Source organism: Camelus ferus, chromosome 2 (assembly GCF_009834535.1).
Source record: "Camelus ferus isolate YT-003-E chromosome 2, BCGSAC_Cfer_1.0, whole genome shotgun sequence".
Lineage (NCBI taxonomy): Eukaryota > Metazoa > Chordata > Mammalia > Artiodactyla > Camelidae > Camelus > Camelus ferus.
The window spans coordinates 25,669,658-25,693,946 of NC_045697.1; positions in this window are offsets into that span (position 1 = coordinate 25,669,658).

The following is a 24,289-nucleotide window of genomic DNA, read 5'->3' on the forward strand; positions in this document are numbered from 1 at the left end:
GAGAATAAGGATGAATTCATTTAGCATATTATCTCAAGTACATTATTTAAGTCACTAAATAAGCATTCATTCAATGACTAAATACAGAAACAAACATATACTGATAATACTGAACTAAAGGTGTGGGGAGGGGTGGAGGAGCCAAAGAGGATGAAACCTCCCCACCTCATTCCTGAAGCACCAGTTTCTTCAAAATATGCTAGGAAGTATTCTAGAAGATCACACATACTGCTCTCTAAATCAACTAGAGGTCCTCAACAAACAAACAAACAAACAAACATAGACAGTTATTGTCATTGTTGACCAAATGCAATGAGTTCCTGGGAAACACATTGGTGCCGTAATGAGTCCGGGTGACAGTCTGGTTCTTGCTGTGTCTTTATATGAAGCCTATGTCTGGTGCATGCTGCATTTTCTATGACCTCTAAGTCATTACTCATCCACCTTATTCCTATATTATACTCTCTGTGACTCTGAAGACCGCCATAAATATCCCCAAAAAAGAGAGCATATAGTATTGCCACCATCATTGCAAGTTTATGAATTTTGAACATGAGGTTGCTAGTATGGGTAGTTCCTTTTTTGGGAAAAAACTACAAGCTGATTGAAAGTCAAATTATCTCCACTGGTAACAAGAGCTTTAGGTGCTTGAAGAGCTTCCCAAACTCATTTACCAAGCTATGGAATTCTGTGGGGCTCATAAACTTACCTTCCACTTAGTTTTAAAGTGTGATGTTGCTGCCATAAAACCCTGTCTACTAATGCCAAGACAGTGGAAGCCAGCAAAACTTAAATCCAGCGTTGTCTTAAAGCATACAGATGATTACCAGCACAGCGTAACTAAAATCAATGTCAAAACCCAGTGAAATTGGTGGCTGCACTTTTCACTATTATCTTACTCTCCTGCAGCTCTGCATAGACATTTTGGGCATGGGCTTTGGAACTGAAAAGATTAGCTTTTGAAACCTGGCTTATGGTCTAGCTGTATAAATTTGGGAAAGTTATATAACTCCACTTAGCCTTAAGTAATGATACTAAAGTCATAGAATTGATTCTAAAAGCACAGTTCATGGCAGGTAGCAATTAAAATTTGACAAATACATAAAATTAAAGAGAGCCAGAGCCCTTCAAATTGTTCATCATAAATATTTCTAAATAAGTCATCACTATATTGCATTATTTTAATCAAAATATGACTATAAAAGCCATGATGAAGTTAGCATGGTTTTATTTGTGCATGGTTTCTTTTGTCCTGTTAAACCTAGAATTCAAAAAGAGGAATGCAATAGTCAGTAATAAAAGTGTGATGCTGAAAATAAAAAATGGAGGGAGTAAACTGCCACGGTTTGGGGCATTCAAGATATACAGCCTATTCAAGAGAAGTAGGTCATGATGGGTCATTTCAAATAATATCAAACAATGTCTCTGCATGGCCCTCGGTGGTAGAACAAATAGGTGGCGGCCCAAGAAGCAAAGATTATTTATAGATTATTTGTATGTTGCTGGGGTCAACATGTAGTATTCAGCATCATCAGTGGAGTAAACACATTTCCTCAGTAAGTAATGAGATCCCTGATAATGTGGGCATTGATGACACTTGACCAAGCCATGAGAGAAGGGATTCAATCAAACATCAGAAAGCTGATTAGACCATTTGGCTTTTAAATTCCATTTCAGCCCTGAAATTTGAAGCCACTAAAAAAAAAAAATCTGTCTCATTATGAGTCTGTCCCAAATGGACCATTTTTCAGAGATGTACAGATAGATTCAGAGACAAAGACAGCCATAGACATAGACACAGACATATATCTCCCATTTATCCCACTTATCTCTTTGGTAACCAAGTCTGTTTGGTAATAAAAGTCAGCCACTTCATCAAATGACTGCACAAAATCAAATATTTCAATTCAGTTCTCTTCTCCAGCAAATTTCTGTGGAACTCACGAGTAATTCTAACATGGTCCATGATTCGTTCCTACTGACCTCTTGTTAACTCAATCAGTTGGTCCTCACAGCACAATGCTGCTGCCTCAGAAGACTGGGGAGCATTTTGTCATCTCACACTAGTTTCTTGTCAGTGCTCCTCCTCTTCTTACAGTATTTTATTAAAATTTAAGCTGGACAGCTACATCCTAAACAAGGTAAAGGTGATAATCAACAATTCATTTCCCAAATCTGGCTGATTCTTATGCTGAGTTCCATTTAAATGGACCTTTGCAGTCACTGCTTGCCCTGTTTCTCTTTAGAACTTCTACCTCAGTATCAGGGAAGGATCTGCTCCTTAAGCTCTCCGGTCAGTTTTTACTTCCAATTTCCTGTAAACAACTCTTGTTTGAGATGTAAACACAAGCACATACTGACACACACACAAGTGCACAAAACATGATCGCATGTCGGGGAGTTATGTTCCAATTATTCAGGGACAGAGGGAGTTCGAGCAATGACATACCTGGTTTACATTAATAATGAAACATTTAGCACCTTAATCTGGAGTCTCATTATTTCTCCAAAAATACATGGAACTTTATCCCAGCCTAGAGATTTCTCAAAATGAAGAAATTCTGCTGCAAACATTTTTACTATGAGAGAAAATTGGTAGCAACTTTTAAATGGCTTTCTCCAATCATCAAAAGATACTGAAAACCCATCAGATACAGATATTAATCTTTTCTATTACTGTCTTCATTTTCATCATGGCTAAAAATGTCATTAAATGTGTCTCTTTGTAATGAATAAATGAAAATGCTGCTGTTACTATAGAAATACAAATTCAGAACACATGCTGACTACAAGTTCAAAGTCAATGCAATGAGGCCAGTGATTTCTCACATTAAGAGTTAAGGTAAAAGGTCACACAGCAGCACGTAAATATCTCAGCATTTTTTTCAGAACCATTTACTTTCTTGTGGTTGTAGCTCTGTCCCTTGTGCTCTTTTCTCCCCGTGTACCATCTGTCTCCTCTGCTTCATCTCACCTTCTTTCTTTCAACATTTTAAGCTACTATGACAAGAGTTAAAGATCATGGAAGTCATAAAATCTGGCTTGAAACCTTAGCTGATGTTATGTTCTTTGAAGGTCCCCATAAGTAAAAAGTCTTCAAGTCCTTGGTGAAGAAATCATTGAAAGACAACTTTCCTGGATCTTTTACAACCCAGAAAAGCAAAGAATAAACTTTTCTTTCTAGGAAACAGCTGAAAATTAAAGTTTAAGTCCAGGAAATGTTCCATCCATTAGAGGTCATTACCTTAAACTGGGAATGTTTGGAAACTGCTTGTCCTAACAAGAGAAAATTGTCTCTTAAGCATGAGCAGGTTATTACAAATGCTTCATTATTGTATTTATGATACACTGTCATGTCCTTATACCTTGAAACAACATCAGTGAAACCTGAGTAAGCATAAGGAAAGCTAGCTAGTCTGAAATGCTACCTATTTTCATTTACTAACTAGTATACATCACATTTAAATTTTAATTTTATGTAAAAAATGTGGTCTAATTTAAGTCAGGGACTTCACAGAAGATATGTCTTGTTGGCACCATGCTTTTGCAACATATAGAGAAAAGAAAATAATCAACTTCATTAAAATAATTTATTTAGCTGCATGAACATAAATGACCAGTTTAATCAACTTTAAACATCGAAATTTGGCATGTTTATCAAATTTAAACCTAATATAGATGCAGAGTACTGAAAAACATTTTTATATTACTTTACATATTTGTCATTAAAATATATCTCTACCCAAATATTACTAGTATACTAGAGGTGACATTTTCCACTGTCTCTATAAGTAATCTTTGCTTCTTATCTTCCATAATTCAGCTAATGGATTGAACCATTTCCAAATACTTAAGTTCGATATCTCAATTATCTTTTAATATTCCTGTTTCTCATTCTTATGCATTAAACCAGTCAACAAATATTTACTGAGTCTCAAGCAATCAGATTGAATAAAATTGATAAGACAGATAAGGTCATTCTAGTCATGGATTTTTTTTAAGTTTAGTATGGAAGATGATATTGCCTAAATATTATGTGTGATAAATATTTCAAAAAACAAGAATGCTATGTGAGCAACATGTTGCTATATGAAAAGTAGTTCCTTCCAAAGATATGCCATTTAAGCTGAGACCTGAAGCATAGGAAGAGTGAGCTATGTGAAGACATAAAGGACAAGATTCCAATTAAACAGAATAACTAACATGAATGCATTAAAATTAGAAGTGTGATGAGCTCAAAAAAAGGGAAAAAAAAAAAACTTTTTGGCTCGCGTGTGGAGAGCAAGGCAATCTTGTCTTGATTGCATCTACAAAGACTCATATCCAAATAAAATCACATTCACAGTACCAGGGGCTAGGACTTCAACATATTTTTTTAAGGGACACAATCCAAAGTGTAAAGAGAATGGCAGAGTAGAAGGATGCATCACACCCTGGAAGATGTCACGGAGGCTTCTTGGAATCAATTTTTTTTTTTAATTTTTCTTTTTACAATAATAAAACTCTTACCACTTTGGCTAAATTTAGTTAAGTCTGATTTTATCTGAAGCTAAAATTGCCTAATGATGTTCAGGATACAGGGAATTATTTTCAGAGCATTGTGATATTATCATGAGATTTTAAACAAAGGAGTAGCATAATCAGATATTTATTTTGCAAAGGCTGTAAAATCCATTTGGCCCCCAAGTCCTCTAGAATTTCTTTCTAAAGATCTTCTAATTTATAACTGGCCCTATTGAGTTCCTGATTACTTCACTTATACATGAAATGCCAGTTTTAAGACTCCTTACCTTTCCCCTTCAGTCTATTCAGAACATCAGAATAATCTTCCTTAAATAACACCTAACAATTCATCCTTCCAATCAAAAGTCTTCCATAGCTCCCCATTGCCTTAAGGTTCTTGGAGCCCTCTTAAATCCTGGCTTCAAACTACATTTCCAAAATTAAGTCCAAAAGAGGTGGGCTTTGTATTAAAGTAAAAATCGTAGTTCATCACTAAGTAGTGGTTTAAACCTGTGCATTTGAGAAAACTGTAAGAGGAATTATTAATAATAATTTATTGGAAGAAACTCAGAGCAACAACCAGTTAAAACTTAAGCATAACACACCTATCTGGTGACTCCTATCCTACACTGAACAGCAAAAGGGAGAAAATGGATCCAACAATTCCTGAATTCTTGTTTTTCATGCAAAAATTGTTGCATGCTAACAATTGATTAAGAACTAAGGTTAACTGCCACCCAACATCATTAATGAAGTTACTGTTTCAGAAGCCATCTAGTGTAGGCACTATGCCAAACATTTTATACACATTATTTTATTTAAGTCTAACAATAAGTGTATAAGACAAGTTATTATTCCCCACATTATAAATTAAGAAATTTGGCTTTAGAGTGATTGATCAAGTAACTTGCCCATCATCATGCAACTCTGAAATCCCAGAAATGGTTCTACTAAATCTTTGACCGTTCGTACTGGGGTCATAAACCTATAGTTTTTTCTTCACCAAAAAGACCTTCTTTTCTTGACAAAACCATGTCACTCTTTGTGCCTTCAGCTTCCTCTAATAGTTCAGTGCCAGGATTCTAGATAGATTATAAAGATTGCATCTGTTACTGCAGGAATGATGCATGTATGTATGTATGTACCATGGCTTCAGATAAAGAATTTTGCTATTAGTATATTTTAATACTTAATATTCAAATAAATTTCAACAAACATATTTTGTCCCAGAAAGGAGGGAAGAAGAGGACAGTAGAGGAAGAACAAGGTGAGATTAACAGATAAGGCAATGAGAAAGCAGTTTCTAGTTAATATGTATGAGCTATCAGTATTGATTACAAAGAGATAAGGGATATTATGGTATAGAGATACATGTCCTGCCCTATTTGAAGATAGCATTTAAAGTGTGGTATTCTTCAATAAGCATTCCAAAGTGTTAGAACTTTGAGGTTTGAATTTGAAAAACAAAATTGGAAAAGTCTAGAAGGGATTTTTGACTCTTTTTCGAGTCATCCCCTTTCCATTAATTAATTAACTTGTAGAAAATAAAAGATTATATTTCACAAACAACTGAGGGATTCAATTTCCTTGGCTTAATATAATTTTGAAGAAAGTGTATTTTCAAAAGGAGAAACAAGCAAACAGGCAAACAATTACTCTAATCTATCATGTCATGTCTAATCTTGACTCTATGCTGTATTGACTTTTGAAGAGGAAATTATAGTCCTGATATAAATGCTGTGTTGAAATGTCCTAGTCTTCACAGAAGGGCAATATAAGAAAGAAACCTTAAGTAAGTGAAGAACTATCTTCTTCCCAGCCATACATTTACTTGATCATGAAGGGCAAATAACAACACAGCTTTATGTTGTTTTACGAAGGCTATGCATTAGTTAAAGGCTAGATTGCATCCCTAAATGTCAAACAATTGAAAATATTCACAGGAAAGTGGTGATGGCTGTAAAGAACATTGTAATAAGTTCAACAAAAACTGGAAAGAAGAAAAGATTCTGTCTTCTATGTATATCAAGGGACTAAATTAGGAAGTCATTGTGGGTTTATAAAGCCTGAAAACGTTTTCATAAGCTTTTCTTGAAGTACTTTCTCAATGATCCAGGTTCTGCAAATTCCAAATGAATCACTAACCCAGCACTGTGTGTGTCTGTCAGTGAATATGCATACGATATGGACATGCGAGGTATGAATAAATGAGATCTATATGCTGAGTTAGCAAAGAGTGATAGGGAATTGGTACTAATGCTTTAACTACAAGAGCATTGACTTCTGGGGTTTCTACATGCTCTATCTCTCTACTTTTATATTTTCAAAAGCTACATGAATGCCATCAACCCCATAAAAATTCAATAACATACATATATCTTGTTTAAACAATAAGCACAGTGGAAACCATTTTTAGAATATATATGTATATACACATTACTGAATGTCATTAAAATTGCTTAATAGACTTGAACTCATATATATATCACTTCTTTTTCTGAGGTTTTCAGAGGGTGAGAGTGCTGTTTTGAGCAAGGAAGCAAAAGAAGTCAGAGGAAACAAAAGTGTTCTGTTTGGAGAAGTCTTTTCTAGGCCTTATTGTGTCTAAACGTCAGGCTCAAAAAAATATAGCAATCAATGCAGTGCACGTTTTAGTAAAAATCATCCTAGTTCTAGATCAAGACAGATCAAGACACACACGCCCTGAAAAATTACACTCATATCATAATAATTTCTTATCTTGGGCTAAAGTGTGAGATTTCAGGGAGAGGTAGAAAATTGCTACCATTTTATTTTTTCCTTTTTATTAAAATAAGCAGGCTTTTCTATGTTTAACTACTTGGTATACAAAGCTATTATCTGTTACAATGAGAAAGGCAATGGAATAGATTGGAAAGAAATACTAATTCTAAATTACATAAGCCAACCCAGAAGACATTAAGTGATGGCAGCATTCTTGGTGTAGATCAGCATTTCCTGATTTATCTATTAATATCACTGACTCAGTGTATTCCAGAGGGATCAGGACACTTTTCTACTCCATGAGAAAGGTAAGTGTATACTGGTTTATAGGGACAATTAGATATGAAATGGGGAACCCAACTTTCCTTCCTACTGGAGGAAGAACTGGGATTTTTATCAACAGGAGAAGAAGATACAAAGGTTGGTCTGTTTTTGAAAAGTAAATACCCTAAATGTACATGTACACATACTTAGTAACAGAGCTTCTGGAAATATTTTTGACTTTTTTGCAGTGGCCAGAATTATTCTGATAATAAAACCAGTCAAATATATTATAGGCAAAGACAATTATAACCCAGTGACCAAATGGACATAGATGCAAAGCATTCTTCAGGTATTAACAAATAGATTCTAGTAATATATTAAAAAAAAAAAACAACCATGATCATGTGGGTTTTATTCCAGGATGGCAAGGTTGGTTTACTACTTTAAAGTCAAGTAATGTAACTCATTAAATTAGCAGAAAAAAGTAGAAAAATAGTATATGAGCGTGTCAATAGGTGCAGAAAAAACATTTGACATATTCAACCTTCATTTGTGAGAAAACAGCAAAATCTCAGCAAACTAGGGCTGGAAATGGACTTTCTCAATCTGCTAAAGGCATCTGAAAAGCCCACAGCTCACATCACACATAAGGATGAAGTATTTAAAAGTTTCCCTATAAAATTGGGAGAAAGGCAAAGATACGCATTTTCATGCTTCTGTCTGACTCACTCTCTGCCACCCTTCCCATGCCCCTCTGTGTTATTTCCATTCAACTTCATGATACCAGATAAAGAGCCTCAACCCCATTGTCATTTCCACATGAAATACAAACAAGCTGCTAAATTTATTTTCTTTGCTAAGAACTTGAGATGTTGCAAGAGTATACTCTGATTAGTTTTGACTTATGTGGTTCTGAAATTTCTTGTTCTTCCTACTTCAATATAATACTGCTAAAGATATGAGGCTTCATGAAGAATGGAGTAGGTACAGACTAAGAATCTTACGAGTCTAGTGTCAGTCTGAGAGCCCTTACTGAATTTTCTGAGCCTCTGTTTTCCCATTAGGTTAAGTGCCATGAATAAAAGTGTTTTAATAAGAAACAAATTAAGATGATGAGTAAAAAAAGCAAATTTTAAACTGCATAGTCATTTTTCTCAAATAAAATGCAATGCTAGAAAAAAAATAGAGCATCCATTCTCTTCTGTTGGTAAAACAAAAGAGGGAAACTAATATTTATGAAAGATTACAATATGTCAGACATTATGCTAGATATCTTATTTTGTTGCTTTCTTAAGCCTGTAAAACAACCATAAAAGATTGTTTTTATATTTCAAGTGAGGAAATGAAGGCATAGAGTAATTAATAAATGAAGGCATAGAGTAATTAATAAAGTCATTGACATAATATCATAATGTCATTATGAACAGATTCAATGATACCGGTTATTATAGGAGACAATGCCACTAAAATGCTTATAATGTCTACAACATAATAGGCACTCAGAAGATATAAGCTTTATCATTGTTAACATGATAGTAATAATAATAACAATAAAGATTCCTCTAAACAGAGAAATTAAAAATGCTTGAGGCAAAGAGGAAGTATTGGAAGTTCTACCACATACTTTGGAAAGTGACTCTGTGACTATAGATTTTATGGAATCTATTTCTGCTCCATTGGAAGGGCTGTGCTCTTTCCGTTGCACCTCGCACATGAGTCAAAGGCCTTTTGAAAATCATTAGTAATAGGGAGCACTTTACATATATTTATCAACTGCACTAATGGCTCTTTTTTTTTTTTCATTTTCACAGAAAAGTAACTTGCAAGGGCACAAGGACAAGTTGCAAATACAACGTTCAGAAAAGTGACACTGAAAGACTTAGGAGCCATAAAAAAAAATATTTATTGAAATTCCGTGAATATTAATAAATCTGAAAAGAATGAGCTGTCATCAAGAGGCAAAATCAAGACACTTAGCCCTACTCTTTTTTGGACTCAGCTCCGTAAATCTGGCTTTCCCAGAAGTAGCCCCTAGATTTCTCCTGGGACTACTTTGTCCCCAGATCAAACATCACAAGCAAGCATGTATTAAGAGAGATGGTTTGTTTGTGCTAAGAATAAAGAAAATGAAATGTAACACTAGTAACATAAACCTTGTCAAAGACATTTCAATTTTCATCATTAGCATTAATAACAAAAATGTTTTCCCCATATATAACTATATTGAGCAAAGCTGTATTCTTTAAATATCTGAAAAGGATAGAAATTGAAAGAAATTGAAAAAAGAGCTAGTTTGACCCTGGAAATGTGAAATCCCAAGTGTCAAGCGAAATCATATTTTCATAGCTCAGTTAGGAATCCCTGGAAACCAAGATCTGGAAGAAATCTTAATAGATCTTTAAGATTTTAGGAAGGGTAGTTGATACTGCCCTAATAAAAGTTTAAATTAAGAACCCACATATGGCATATAGCAAGCAGAAACCAGTCAACAGTGACCAGGCTCATTTCCAAAAGAATTCAAGGAGTTCTGGCAGGCCAACTGGATTTATAAGGTGGTAAATTAAAAAATAATAAGACAATGATCTGCCAGCATAAGTCTGATGGCCAAGTACATGGCCATGATTTTGCAATTAGTGTCACTTACTAAAAGAGCGCTTTCAGAGTGAGTCAGCCCTTAGCCACATTTTCCCAGAGCACTTCCTTCCAACAGTTCTGAAAATTACTACTGGAATAGTCACCCAACATTAAATCATTCTGTCAATTTGCAATGGTGAGAACCTACTCTCTCTTCTGCTCAACACTTACAAGCACCCAGACAGTACAAAATGTAACTTCTTTCACAAAGTCAAGATGTTTTGCATCAGCCCAAAGCTTCTAGAAAGATAGAGTTTCCTCTCAGATATGTGTTTCTATCATATCCCATCCATTAGAAGCAAATCTCAGAGCCCGTCATTCAGATATCTAATCTGACTTTGCCCATCCTCAGCGTGATTAATAAGCTCAGCTTTTCTGCTGTACTTTTTATCTTTAAACTTTACTTGTCCTGTTTTTCCTTGCCAACTGCTTATGCAAGTGATAGGTTTATTATCAAATAAAGGTATATTAAAAAGTTAATTATTTTTATCTTTAGCCCTCCTAAATGGTATTTGCATTTCAAAAGATGATTCAAGCTATTACGGTTCCATGGGGAGTGAAGACAGGGAACGGATATGCAAGGTTTTGCAGAAAGCCGAGCCCTGCCAAAGCTGAGAGGATAAAAATAAGCTGAAGCCCTTCCCAGCTTCATGTGCAAAGCTAAGTACTCTGAGCAGAGTCATCCAAAAAGATGGAGTCCCTCATTCTTATTCACACAAGCAGTTTGGGGAAAGGGAGCTTTTACTACATTGTTTGATGGTGTGTACAGATGTGAATTGACATTGTGCAGGTAGCTTGTCATGTTTTGTGCTCCAATAAAAAGGGTTTAAAATCTCCTTCCCAGTAAAACAGTAAATGGGAGATGTTCCAATGCTACAGAGAGGAAGCAACCATAAAATGCTTAAAGAGAGAGACAGCCTGCCTATAACACAAGCACAGCCAAGAGCTGCAAAATATACAGGAGAGCGTAAGAGCCTCTCGATGAGGGCTCAGTCAATAAAGACTCGTGTTTAAAAACCATACTGGGCTTCAGAGCTCCTAAAAATAATGGCAGCTACGTAAATTTGAACCTCTTCACACATTGCTCTGAAATGACACAGATGGAAATCAGAGAGCAAATACAACTATTCTCAAAAATAACTTGGAGACTGAGAATAGTACAAACATAAGTGTATATGTAAGTCAATAAATAAACATCCAAATGTTGCAGAGCCGTCTCCAGACCCAATACCTAAGCAGGGTCAGGCCAAGTAGAGGCATCATGGAAAAGAGGGGACTACCAAAGACCAGTGGCGGCAGAGAACACATAAAATTACTCCCCCAAAAGAGAAATGCCTGCATGATGTAGGGAAGATACTCAAAACATGACTATGACCTAGTGAGTCAGAGCAGTGCTACTGAGGAACTGAAGAAGAGGACTTGAATATGTGCATGAGAAGAGTGGTGTTCTCCTGATAGGCAGACAGGGTAGGGGGTCCTTGGAGAAAGAGAACCAGGCATGACTTTCTTGACATAAGAGAAGCCATTTTGTGATCTAAGTCTGGCCACCATGTTTGCTCTTGAACAGGTCTCAGTAATTAATGATTTGAAGGGAACGAAAGAATGCAAAAACTAAGACTGTTATTAGACAAGTAACAATAGCAAAGACAATACATCAGTTGTAAAGGCTCCTGGCTCTGTTTCAATAACAATAAAGCTTAGCCTGAAGCACAAGATCAACTGGAATCTCAGGAATGTTGATGTTGACGTTTTCTGACCTTGGTGACTTCAGTCAACTAAAGCCTGGATTTTGTCTGCCTTCTGATCAGACCCTACACTTCCTCCTTTTCTTACTAGAAACTCTTCTTGATTTAAATTGTTCTGAAGAGGATGGATCTTTAAAGATATCCAAGTTGGTCTCTGGGCCACACATAAAAATGAAGTTGAATTGTAACTAAGTACAGGGCCCATGTGTATTACTTGGAAAACAAAAACAAAAACAAAAACAAAAACTGTTTCCATCAGTAACTCAATACCCACTCACCAGAGATACAGAGCAAGGGAGTGAACCCACAGCTGGGTGTACATGTCTTTACTTCCTCACCTGTAACACTCCATTCCTGCCAATGAACAAAGAAGGTAAATTTGACTCAGATGGGTACACAATCTATTGGTTTGTACAAGACCAACGAGCCATAAATTCCACTGTAACTCCTCACCATCCCATAGTCTCTAATCCAGTCACTGCACTTACCTCTATCCCTGCTGATGCAGCCTGCTTTACAGTAACTGACGTCTTCTCAGCTTTCTTTTCAATCCCATTGCATCTTGACTCTCAATTTCTCTTTGCATTTACACATAGAGGGAGACAGTTAACATGGATGTGCCTACCTGAGGGATGTTATGAGTCTCTCTCAATATTTTCCCAAGTCCTTAAAACTGACTTACATTCTGCAGTTTTTCCCCAAGGCTCCACTCTAGTTCGTATGTTAATGACGTTTTACTCTGTAACTGAACTAAGCTGGGTGCCAATATAGCTGAAGGCGCTGGCTGAACAAAGCCATAAAGTCTCCCAATCCAAACTTGAATGGGTACAAAGAACTGTTATAACCTAGAACAGGAGATATCTCAGGGCATTTGAAAGCTCACCCCAAAGTGCTTTGAGTCAATTCTGTGCATTCCTCTCTCTGAAACGGAAAAACAGTTACATAAATTTCTCCAGGCAGCTAGCTGTTGCTGCCAATGGATGACTAATTTTGCTGCCCTTGCTAAACCTCTGTAAGTCATCCTCCCAGATAACACTTCGGAGTCCATTTCCTGACCTTCAAAGGCATTAATCTCCTTTGAAGCTTTAAAATTAACATGGCCCACACCCCCAGCTCTCAGCTCTCCCAATTTTGACAAACCTTTTCATCTATGCTGCCGCACACATAATGGGATTGCTGCAGGTGTTCTAGGACAAGCTTTTGCCTCTCGGACACGTCCTATAGCATATTTCTCATGCCAGTTAGACCCTGTGGCATCAGGTGTGCCCTCAAGCTTGTGTGCAGTAGCCACAGCTGCCACCTAAATTGACAAAGCCAGTGCTCTTACATTAGGCTCCCCCATTCACCTTTATGTTCCCTGTGCTATGTCTGCCCTCTTACTAGTTCATAAGACACAGGACCCATCTACATGGTGACAGATCACCTATGAACATGTCGACTGAAAGAAAAAAGCACAATGGAAAAGCTGTGAGTTCAGTTTTTTGGGAGAAAACTACTGAGGACTATAGACTGGGAGACAGCCTCTCAGATAGCTCTGAGGACCTGATCCAGAGAGGTAAGGAAGGAGCCGGGATATAGATGATTTTTCTTCCAGCTGGGAAAAAATAAATGTAGTCCAACATAGAAAGATCACTGGTAATCACAAAGAACAAACATTTCAAGTTAATGATTTCAGTGCTTTTTTATTTGTGGGAAGGTGCACCCCTTTTGACTAACCCTTCCATCATCTTACATCACAATAACACTTCAAACCCAGCTACTTTACCCCCCCTTCCTGATGATGGAGAGCCCCACTCTGTTCCACGTGATTACCTTGCAACTAGAGAAATGGTCACAAAGCCACAAAAGAACCTCCTAGGTACCCCCTTAGACAACCAAGACTTACTTCTATTTTGTGATGATTCCTTTAAACAGAATTTTCAGGGAAACTTAATACTGTCTTATGCCATAGTTTCCCCACATGAAAGCCTTGAAATATACTCTATCCTCTGTAAAATCAGCCCAAGCCATTGAACTCATAGCTCTTACTACATCTTATACATAAACAAAGGGGAAGATTGTTACTATTTACACTGACTGTAGATGTGCTTTTGGAGTCTGCCTTACTGTTGGCACGATTTAAAAATTGTGTACATTCTTCACCTCTGCTGGCACTCCTCTTGCTAAAGGGCACATCATTGCTGCTGTATTACAAGCTAATCACCTCCCTTCTAATATTGTCACTCTTCACTGCTTAGCCTATAGTAAGGAAATGCTACATCTTTAAGAAATGATAGGGTTAACAGGGCTGCTGAATATGAAGCCCCAAATGGACCCTCTATCTTTTCTCCACCCAATTTTTAAACCTGCCTTTATCCCTGACTGATAGTTATTAACTATTAGGAAAATGCACCACAATCTGAAAAAGACAAATTGATACTAAAAGGTGCCAAACAGTTATCAGATGGATTACACATTGGTCCAAATGGAGGGCTATTACAGTAGCCCTCTTTTTCTTTTTTTTTTTTTCTTTTTTGACCTTTTGGCTAGCACTTATCTCCTATTCAGTGCAACATGGGGGATAATTAAGGAACTAAAAGACAATTGGTTCTGCTCTAGCATCCACAAAATTTCTGAACAAATTATTTCCCAGTACATCACTTGTAAATCTCACCAAATTTCTGAGAAATCAATATACCCCATGAAGTCCTGCAAGGCCCACACTGCACTTTGCAGAACTCCAAATAGATTTTGTAGACTTTGCTTCAGCTTTAGACTATTCTCACTGTGTGGGTATTGTCTGCATATTTAGTGGATGGACTGAATGATATCCAACTATACATGCTGATGTCACAACAGGGGTGAAAAAAAGTTAATAACTGCATATATCTCACCAGGGAATATTACCAAGGAACTCATTTTACAGCAGAAATAAACTTGCTTACAATAATTTGAGGGTACTTAGTAAAATTCCATATCCCATACCATCCTCAATCATCAGGACAAGTGGAATGTAGAAATGTAGACATGGAAAAAAATCCGGACAAATGACCTTAAAATAAGGATTTCCAGAGCCAGTGTTCACACTACAGAAGCAGATAGCTTCACGCAGTAAGCAACTTTTCCCAAGAGCACGGATCAAGAAACTTTGCTTTCATCTGTTCCAACCCCTCTTTTTAAGAATCCCTACACACACACACACACACCCAAAAACAAACAAAAATCCTTTTCTTATTAAACACTTACTTTCTTCTAAATTTATTGATTACTTATTAGAAAGTTCACTGGAGTTTCTTGTTTCAATCAGTCCTACCCCACTTCTGAGTTATGACTATGGACTCTCTTTCAACCTGTGTCTTGCCCTTAGTAACCTTTACTTTTTCAATAGGTCAGGCACAAACCAAACACCCCTTTGTGCCAGTTTGCCAAACCTTGGCCATGTTAACTAATCAGTCTGGCTGTTGGTTATGCCAACTTATGGATAGTGCAAAAGAACCTGAGCTAGTTCAGTCCTGCCAATCTGAACACCTGCTGGGGTAAGTACAGAAGAGAGAGAAACAACCGGCATGGTATCCATGATTGAAGAAACATCACTCTGACTCTTTTTTCTTCTGGTGAGTTATTTGGATCAACAAAATTTCTACAGAAGCGCAAGGGCTGTCCTCTGAGCAGATAGATGATAGGGGAAAATGTTCCCCTTTATATTAAACCCACTGGGCCTTTCCTGGGTGACATACCAGGTAAACCTGCTATCAAACCCTATGGTTTGATTCCACAGAGGCATCTTCAAACCTATCAAGGAAATTAAAAGCGACCCTAGCACTACCCTCTACGGCACAGATGTTTGCCAAATCACCAATTGTTTTGAATGGTTCTTAAGTTGCCCCTTCTCTTATTGACCAAACCTCATGCCCCTTCCTAAATTAATAAAAAATAATTCATCCTGAGTTCCACATTCATCACTGCATCATCAATCTCAAATTACATTTATATGCATTACTAAAAAATGTGTATAGTATAGAATACCTATATGGAGACTATTAAATATATATACGCATATACATATCTTAAATGTTTCAATTTCATTAAAATGTCCTATTCTTAATGATCATTTCTTTTTTGCTTAATATTTTATCCCTAACAGTCATCCATGTTATTGCATGTCATTTTGATACAGTCATTTTAACAGTTATATAGTAATAGTTATTGTGAGATTGCATCATTATTTAATCTATTCTCCTTTCCATGAGCATTTGTGTTGTTGTTGATAATTTTCAAAGTGTTTGCTATATTAAATGTGGCTGCAATGAATCTAGCTACATAGATTTGTGAGTTCTTTACTAAATTAAAAATTTTAAAGAGCAAGAATGCAAACTATAACTCCTTTAGTATCAAATCAGATGTTTGAAGAGAACAGTCAATATATTTCTGGAAGTATCATGTTGGACCAAAAGAAGTCAGATTAAATTCTCAAACAGTGGCAATTAATTGAAACTGACCATACATGCAATAAAAGAAAATATAGTTTAATTGAATAACACAACATCTAAACCCTTCCAGTTCTTTATAATTTGCATCTGACATCTATCTCAGAAGCACTTTGGGAAGAAGGCACAGGTTTTATCTATTCTTCTGTCACTAGTTGCTGACAGTATTTTATCTAAAACATAGCAAGTAAATCTTGAATAAAGAATAATTGAGTGAATAAATGGCTCAGTCAACTAATATTGAAACAGAGTAGGACTCTGTGGATCCCTCCCAAGTGAAAAAGCCTTTCAGTGCCCCCCATTTCTTATTTGAAAGAAAATGACTTTCAGCCTCCTGGACCTGCCCTGAGGGCAGATTCAAGGGAAGTAAGAGAATACAGAAACAAAGGCAGTCAAGAAACAATAGTGCAGAGATGGGGCAGGGTCCTGGTTCCTCCTAAAGGGATACACATAACAATCTGATACATATCTATGAGTTCTTCTACAGGAACAAAGGCCCCCACCCTAGCAGAGGTTGGGAACTTCAGACTGAGCTCAAGCACATGGACCCCAGAGTGGTTGGACTCAGAAGGCTGATGACTAAGATTCCTGGAACACCACCCTGTTACCTACCACTAACCAATCAGAGTAGCTTACACACCCCATAACCTCTGCCCCCTCCAAATTTTGCCTATAAAAATGCTTCCCTGAAACCCACTGGGGAATTCAGGCTTTTTGACCATGAGCCACCCATTCTCCTTGCTTGGCCCTTGCAGTAAACCTTTCTCTGCTCCAAACTCTGATGTTTCAGTTTGCTTGTCCTCACTGTGTGTCAGGTACATGAACTCAGGTTTGACAATAATACATCTTTTCAAACAGAAAGATAACTATCTTTACCACACCACGCTATTAGAGCCTTGTTTGTTAGTAGTTAACAAGTTTAAAATTAAGATTCAAATATAAAGTCATCATTTGAAATTGGTATTTGTTTTATTGTCAGACAGCTCTGTACAGTTTTCTTCACAATTAACTATTAAGAAAATTATTTAATTCTTGGTTATAATTATTCATATGCACTTATTTATATACAGAATACATACTCCTACTTTTGAGAAATCTAGAACATTTTCACATATTCAATTTTTCATAGAATAAAGATGCTATCATAGTAATCTCAAATTAAAAGTTAGACTGGAGTATTTTTTCCAAAATGTTTTTTCCATGTACAAATCATGTTATATAACTCTTTGAAAAACAGTATCTACTCTTGTAAAAATCTTATAATCTAAATTATATTATTGTTTTTAAATTTAAATGTATATTACAAACTAAGTTTAAAAAATGCCTGTGTAAATTATCTGGCAGTTTCTGTCTATGAAATTAAAAAGAACACTTTGCAAAAGAAAATAAATTCAGAGGAGGCAATGTTGTTCTTGACCTACCGTAAGTATAACAGTATATTTAAAAATATGAAATACGATCACCTAAAAAGTAAAATGAATCACAAATAAAATGTCTGATATTAAAACTAGAGATGGTTACATACAGAATACATGGGAAGAAAATACAAAAATACAGTAGAATTAGGAAAAGCTATCATAATTTCCTATAAATAGCAATTTCTGTTTTGGATTTAAGAATATGATTGCCTTAATTTTATCTTAATGCTCCCAATGTCACATCATTAAGTACATCTCATACACAGTTGTAATGCAGTAAAGATCCTATGATAAATATTTTTGAATATTTAGGACAAACTTCAAAGTATTAAAAAATCTACATGTCATTTGATTAAAAGATTGTGTTAATGATAACAGATTAATCTAAGGCAGGGTATTTTCAAGGAGATTGAGTAAATCTCACTTATACCAGTGGCAAAATTAATAGGATAAGTCATTCATAGCTAATTCCTCAGTTTTATCATTTACTCTTGCCCACACAAAATTCGATTTAATCTGTCCCTCTTCAACACCTGCTCCGTACCACACATTGTGGTTGGTTGGAATGAAAAAATAATGGCACATTCCAATTCTATTCAGAGAAAATTAATGTTACCATGTTTGTAAATTATTTTAAAATACTTTCTATATGGAAGCTGTGATATTGTATGTAGATGTTGGGTCGGTTAATCTGTGCTCCAGGGACAGTCAGTTCCTTATCAGTCAATCGCACTTCAAGGGTAGTTCGCTATCATTTAATCAGAAAGCCACTCTGGAGTCAACTTCCACAACTTCAGCTCTTCTTATCTTGAACAATGCCAGAAACATTAATTAGCAAAATAAGCATTAAAAATGGGTTTTCATTAGTAAAATTAGAAGCTTGTTTATGAGCAGACTGGATGTTTAATAAGACTCTCCTTGGTGAAATATATATATATATTCTAAAGTGGGTGGGTTACAAATATTAGAGATTTTTCCTAACTAAATGTAAAATTTATCAGATTCTTCATCTTATACTTAAAACAGCAGACCTACACACATATATGCCTATAACTGCAGGTGCTTTGTTCCATCACTGGTTCTGAAGATTCCTGGTTGATTTAGAATCAATCTAGTCTTTTAGATGATTAGATAAATGTTCTATTAGGATATTACTGCATTTGCTTATGAGAACCTTTTCATGCAAGGTGGATTTATAGCACCTAAAAAAGCTAAAATACGAATTTCTTTGAGCTCACAGAACAAGCTGTATTACTGTTTAATGTCTGCTTGCTAAGAAGTGTATGTCTGAGCAGTCAAATTTGGTTTAGAACTTTCATTATGATCAGGTAATGAGCTTTTGGAAGAATTTCTAATCCTCACCTACCACTAATCATAGACTTCCACCATTACAAATTGCCAAATGAGAAAACAAAAATGATGTAACGATAACTTTTATGTTCTTTATTCAAGAGAAAACAAAACAATGGATTGGAGGAGTACAATGTGTCGCAAGCAGTCATGCGCTCTTTACAAGGGATTTTGGGCAAAATGAGTTTTATAGAGCTTTAGAGGAAGCAACATGGAAACAGGAGGTGATTGGCTAAGAGGTGGGGGATTTTCTTATAGGACTAACAGGTCTTATACCAGGGTAAGGTGTGCTAGCTAAAGTTGAGCTGGAAGATTGTGATTGGTGTACGTTAAGATTTCCTTGACAAGTATTTCCCATAAGTTGAAGCTGACTTTAGATTAAAGCTGACTTAGATTTGTGATGTGGGTCAGACCAAAGTGGCATCCTCCGTTCTGTAGATTCCAATATATAAATTAACTTTATCACTACCAAACAAACAATAAATAATGGAGCCCTGTCAAACCTGCTCTTAGTTTTTCTAATATTACAGACCTATCTAGATAATATAAAATCGCCTTGAAATGGATATCACAGAAGCAAATAGCCATTTAGTCAATATCTGATATGCAGGGTCTGTTTAATGCTGTGATCTCACAGATTCTGTTAGTTATTAAGTAAATGGACACAATGATAGTGTTATTTGATGTTACTTAATTCTTCATTCATTCATTCCACTAGAAACTCTGAGCATTTTCCACCAGAGTTTCAGTTTACCATGGAAATGAGTTTATATAACGGATTTTTTCTCCTGAATCTTTATATGCATGGCAAGAAACAGAATAGACCAACTATTATAGTATCAGAGCATTCTTCTACCTAAGAAGCTGTTGATTCACTTCCAGTTGTGGGGGGGGGGGAGTGGTTACTCTAATCCCTGGTACTCAGACACATTAAATGGTCTGTATTTCCTAGTTTACAAGAAACAACTAGATTTGGATGCCAACTTAACGTATTCAACAGAGTGAGAAGGAAACATTTCCTCTCTTGTGAACCTGCTTGGCTTTGTCTTCAAAGGGAGCATATAATTATTGCAAGATCAAGAATAATTCAGAAAAGCTTAAAAATTGAATCTTAGGCAATGGATTAGGATAACACAGTAAAAGGGGCAATTAAAATCCAGTATTGGCGAATAAATAATGATCTGCTAAAAGTGCTAAAGGCATCCTAAATATAAGATGGAGAAAAACAGCACTTTTTTAAAAAATTTGAAAACATTCAGTTTACAATTTATTTTATAAATAATCACAGATATTCAAATAAAAACATTCCTTTTTATTGAAGTATAGCTGATTTTTAATGTTGTGTTGGTTTCAGGTGTATAGCAAAGTGATGCAGTTATATATATACATATATATATATATTCTTTTTCAGATTCTTTTCCATTATAGATTATTATAAGATATTGAATTCCTGGGCTACACAGTTCCCTGTGCTATACAGTAGGTCATTGTTGGTAATCCTTTTTATATATATGTTAATCCCAAACTCCTAATTTATCCCTCCCTACCCCTTCCCCTTTGGTAATCATCAGTTTGTTTTCTATGTCTGTGAGTTACTTCTATTTCTACAAATTGTCTATTATTATAAAGTTTATTTGTATCATTTTTTAGATTCCATATATAAGTGATATTATGATGTTTGTCTTTCTTTGTCTGACTTACTTCATTTAGTATGATAATCTCTAGGTCCATCCATGTTGCTGCAAATGGCATTATTTCATTCTTTTTTATGGATAAGTAGCATTCCATTGCATACATATACCACATCTTTATCCACTCATCTGTCAATGGACATTTGTTTCCACGTCTTGGTTATTGTAAATAGTGCTGCTGTCAACATTGGGGTGCATGTATCTTTTCAAATTAGAGTTCCCTCCGGATATATGCCCAGGAGTTGGATTGCTAGATCATATGGTAAGTCTATTTTTAGTAAGGAACTTCCATACTGTTATCCATAATGGCTGCACCAAATTACCTTCCCACCAACAGTGTAGGAAGGTTCCTTTTCCTCCATATCTATTACTTGTAGACTTTTTGATGATGGCTATTCTGGCCTATGTGTGGTGATACCTCATTGTAACTTTGGTTTGCATTTCTCTAATAATTAGTAATGTTTGCCTGTTGGCCATCTGCATGTCTTCTTTGGAGAAATATCTATTTAGATCCATTTTTAATTGGGTTGTTTGTTTTTGTTTGATATTGAGCTGTATGAGCTATTTGTATATTTTGGAAATTAATCCCTTGTTGGTTGCATTGTTTGCAAATATTTTCTCCCATTCTGTAGGTTGTCTTCTCATTTTGTTTATGATTTCCTCTGCTGTGAGGCACATTTTATGTATACAAATGAAATAAGAGAGGGAAGGAGGGTATAGCTCAGTGGTAAAGCACATACTTAGCATGCATGTGGTCCTGGGTTCAATTCCCAGTACTCCACAGGGAAAAAATAAACACACATAGTTACCCCCCCCCAAAATAAATAAGTAAATAAAAGAAAGACATAAGAGAATGTTGATTTTTAGGAAACAAATGAAGAAAAAAATTTTAAAACAGTTATTTTTACCTCTTCCCCATATATCTAATCTCTGGTTTAAAAATACAGAGTAAAAGGTTTTGCTTTAAATACTAGAAACAAAAATAATAATGATTAAACACAGGTTGTACATTTTAAGTAGAAACTTTTAATGTCACCAGATAGTGAAAGGCTTCTCAAAAGATCTAAAGTATTGCCTAATGATAAAAGCATACTCGGGAGAATTAAACATACGCATATCGACTGAACTCCATGAGAGTTATCATATGGAATTAAGATAATTATCTTGTAAACTCATTATACATTTCTAATTATTTTGACAAATTCTGGGAGTGTTAAACCAATATCAAAAGACACAGGATGTGGAGAAATCTTCATAAATAGAAATGACTGATTAATTAAAAATGTTGAAATAAAAATAGAAATGATATGCATATAATGAAAAATGAGGAAATATCAGATCATTTAAAAGGTAAAAATGGTGCTTAAAAGAACACATTTCTACAGTTTATGTATGCACTTAGCATAAAGAAAATGTATGAGAAACAGTATCATTGTCCTAACAATGGCTACATTAGCAATTTAATGATTGAACATATCTCAATTATCTCATTTAATTTTCATATCAACACTATGAAGCTGCTCATTACAAAATGATCATCACGAGGAATCTATTTACCATCTTCTCCATACAAAATTATTATATTATTAACTATATTCCCTGAACTGGGATGTACATTACATCCCAATAACATTTATTTTATAATTGGAAGTTTGTACCACTTAATCTTCTTCACCTATTTCACTCATCCCCCCATCATCCTCTCCTCTGGCAACCAATACTTTGTTCTTCTGTATATATAATTCTGTTTCATTATGTCTGTTCTTTCGTTTTGTTTTTTAGATTCTACATATAAGTGAAATCATATAGTATTTGTCTTTCTCTGACTTATTTCACTTAGCATAATACCCTATAGGTCCATCCATGTTATAGCAAATGGCAAGATTTCGTTCTTTTCTTATGACTAATAGTCCATTGTGTGTATACATACCACATCTTCTTTAGATTTTCAGCTATTAATGGGACCTTACCTGCTTCCATATCTTAGCTATTGTAAATAATGTTGCAATGAACACAGGGGTGCCATGTCTTATTGAATTAGTGTTTTTGTTTTCTTCATAAAAATATATGGTGGTTTGATTTTTTTTTTTTTTCACTTAATTTTCTGAGGAACTTCTGTACTCTGAAACAATTTACATTCCCACTGACACTGTGCTAGAGTTCTCATTCTCCAAGTTCTGGCCAGCACTTGTTATTTGTTGTCTTCTTGATGACAGCCATTTTCACAAGCATAAGGTGATATCTCATTGTGGTTTTGATTTGCGTTTCCCTGATAATTGGTGATGTTAAGCATTTTTTCATGTTTATATGTCTTCTTTGGAAAAAAAAAAAGTCTATTCAAGTCCTCTGTCAGTTTTCTAACCACTTATTTTTTTAATATTGAGTTGTATGAGTTCTTCATATATTTTGGCTATTAAGCCCTCATCAGATATATCATTTGAAAATATCTTCTCCTATTCACTAGGCAGCCTTTTCCTTTGCTGATAGCTTCCTTTGCTGTGCAAAAGCTTTTTAGTTTGAAGTAGTTCAATTTGTTTATCTTTGCTTTTGTTTCCCTTGCCTGAGGAGACAGGTGCAAAAAAAATAATTTTGCTAAGACCAATGTCAAAGAGCATCCTGCTTATTTTCTATGTTTTCTTCCAGGAGATTTATGGTTTCTGGTCTTACATTTAAGTATCTAAATCATTTTTAGTTTATTTTTGTATATGGCATGAGAAAGTAGTCCAGTTTGATTCATTTTTCAGGTAGCTGTCCAGTTTTCCCAACATCTTTTATTGAAAATGCTCTTTTCCCCCCATTGTAATTTTTGGCATCATTTGTCATTTGATAATTGACCATGTAAGCATGACTTTATTTCTGGGCTGTATTCTGTTCCATTGGTCTATGTGTCTGTTTTTGTGCCAGTACTATACTGTTCTGATTACTGTAGCTTTGTAGTGTAATTTGAAATCAAGGGCATGATACCTACAGCTTTGTTTTTTCTTAAGACTGATTGGTTATTTGGGGTCTTTTATGTGTCCATATAAGTTTTAGAATTATTTGTTCTTGTTCTGTGAACAATATTATTGGTATTTTGATAAGGATTTCATTGAATCTGTAGATTGTCTTGGGTAGTATGGTTATTTTAACAATGTAAATGATTTCAATTCTTGAGCATGGTATATCTTTCCATCTGTGTTGTTGTCTTCAGTTTCATTCAATGTCTTTTAGTTTTCTGGGTATAGATTTTTTCCCTCTTTGGTTAGATTTATTTAGGTATTTTTTTATTTACCCTTGGATTTGTTTGCTGACCCTTTTGTGGCTTAGTAACATGTTGTTTAGCCTCTACGTGTTTGTGTTTTTTGTAATTTCTTGTAGTTGATTTCTAGTCTTATAGAATTATGTTTGGAAAGTTGTTTGACACCACTTCAATCTTAAATTTACTGAGACTTCTTTTGTGACCTAGCATGTGATCTATCCTGGAGAATGTTCCATGT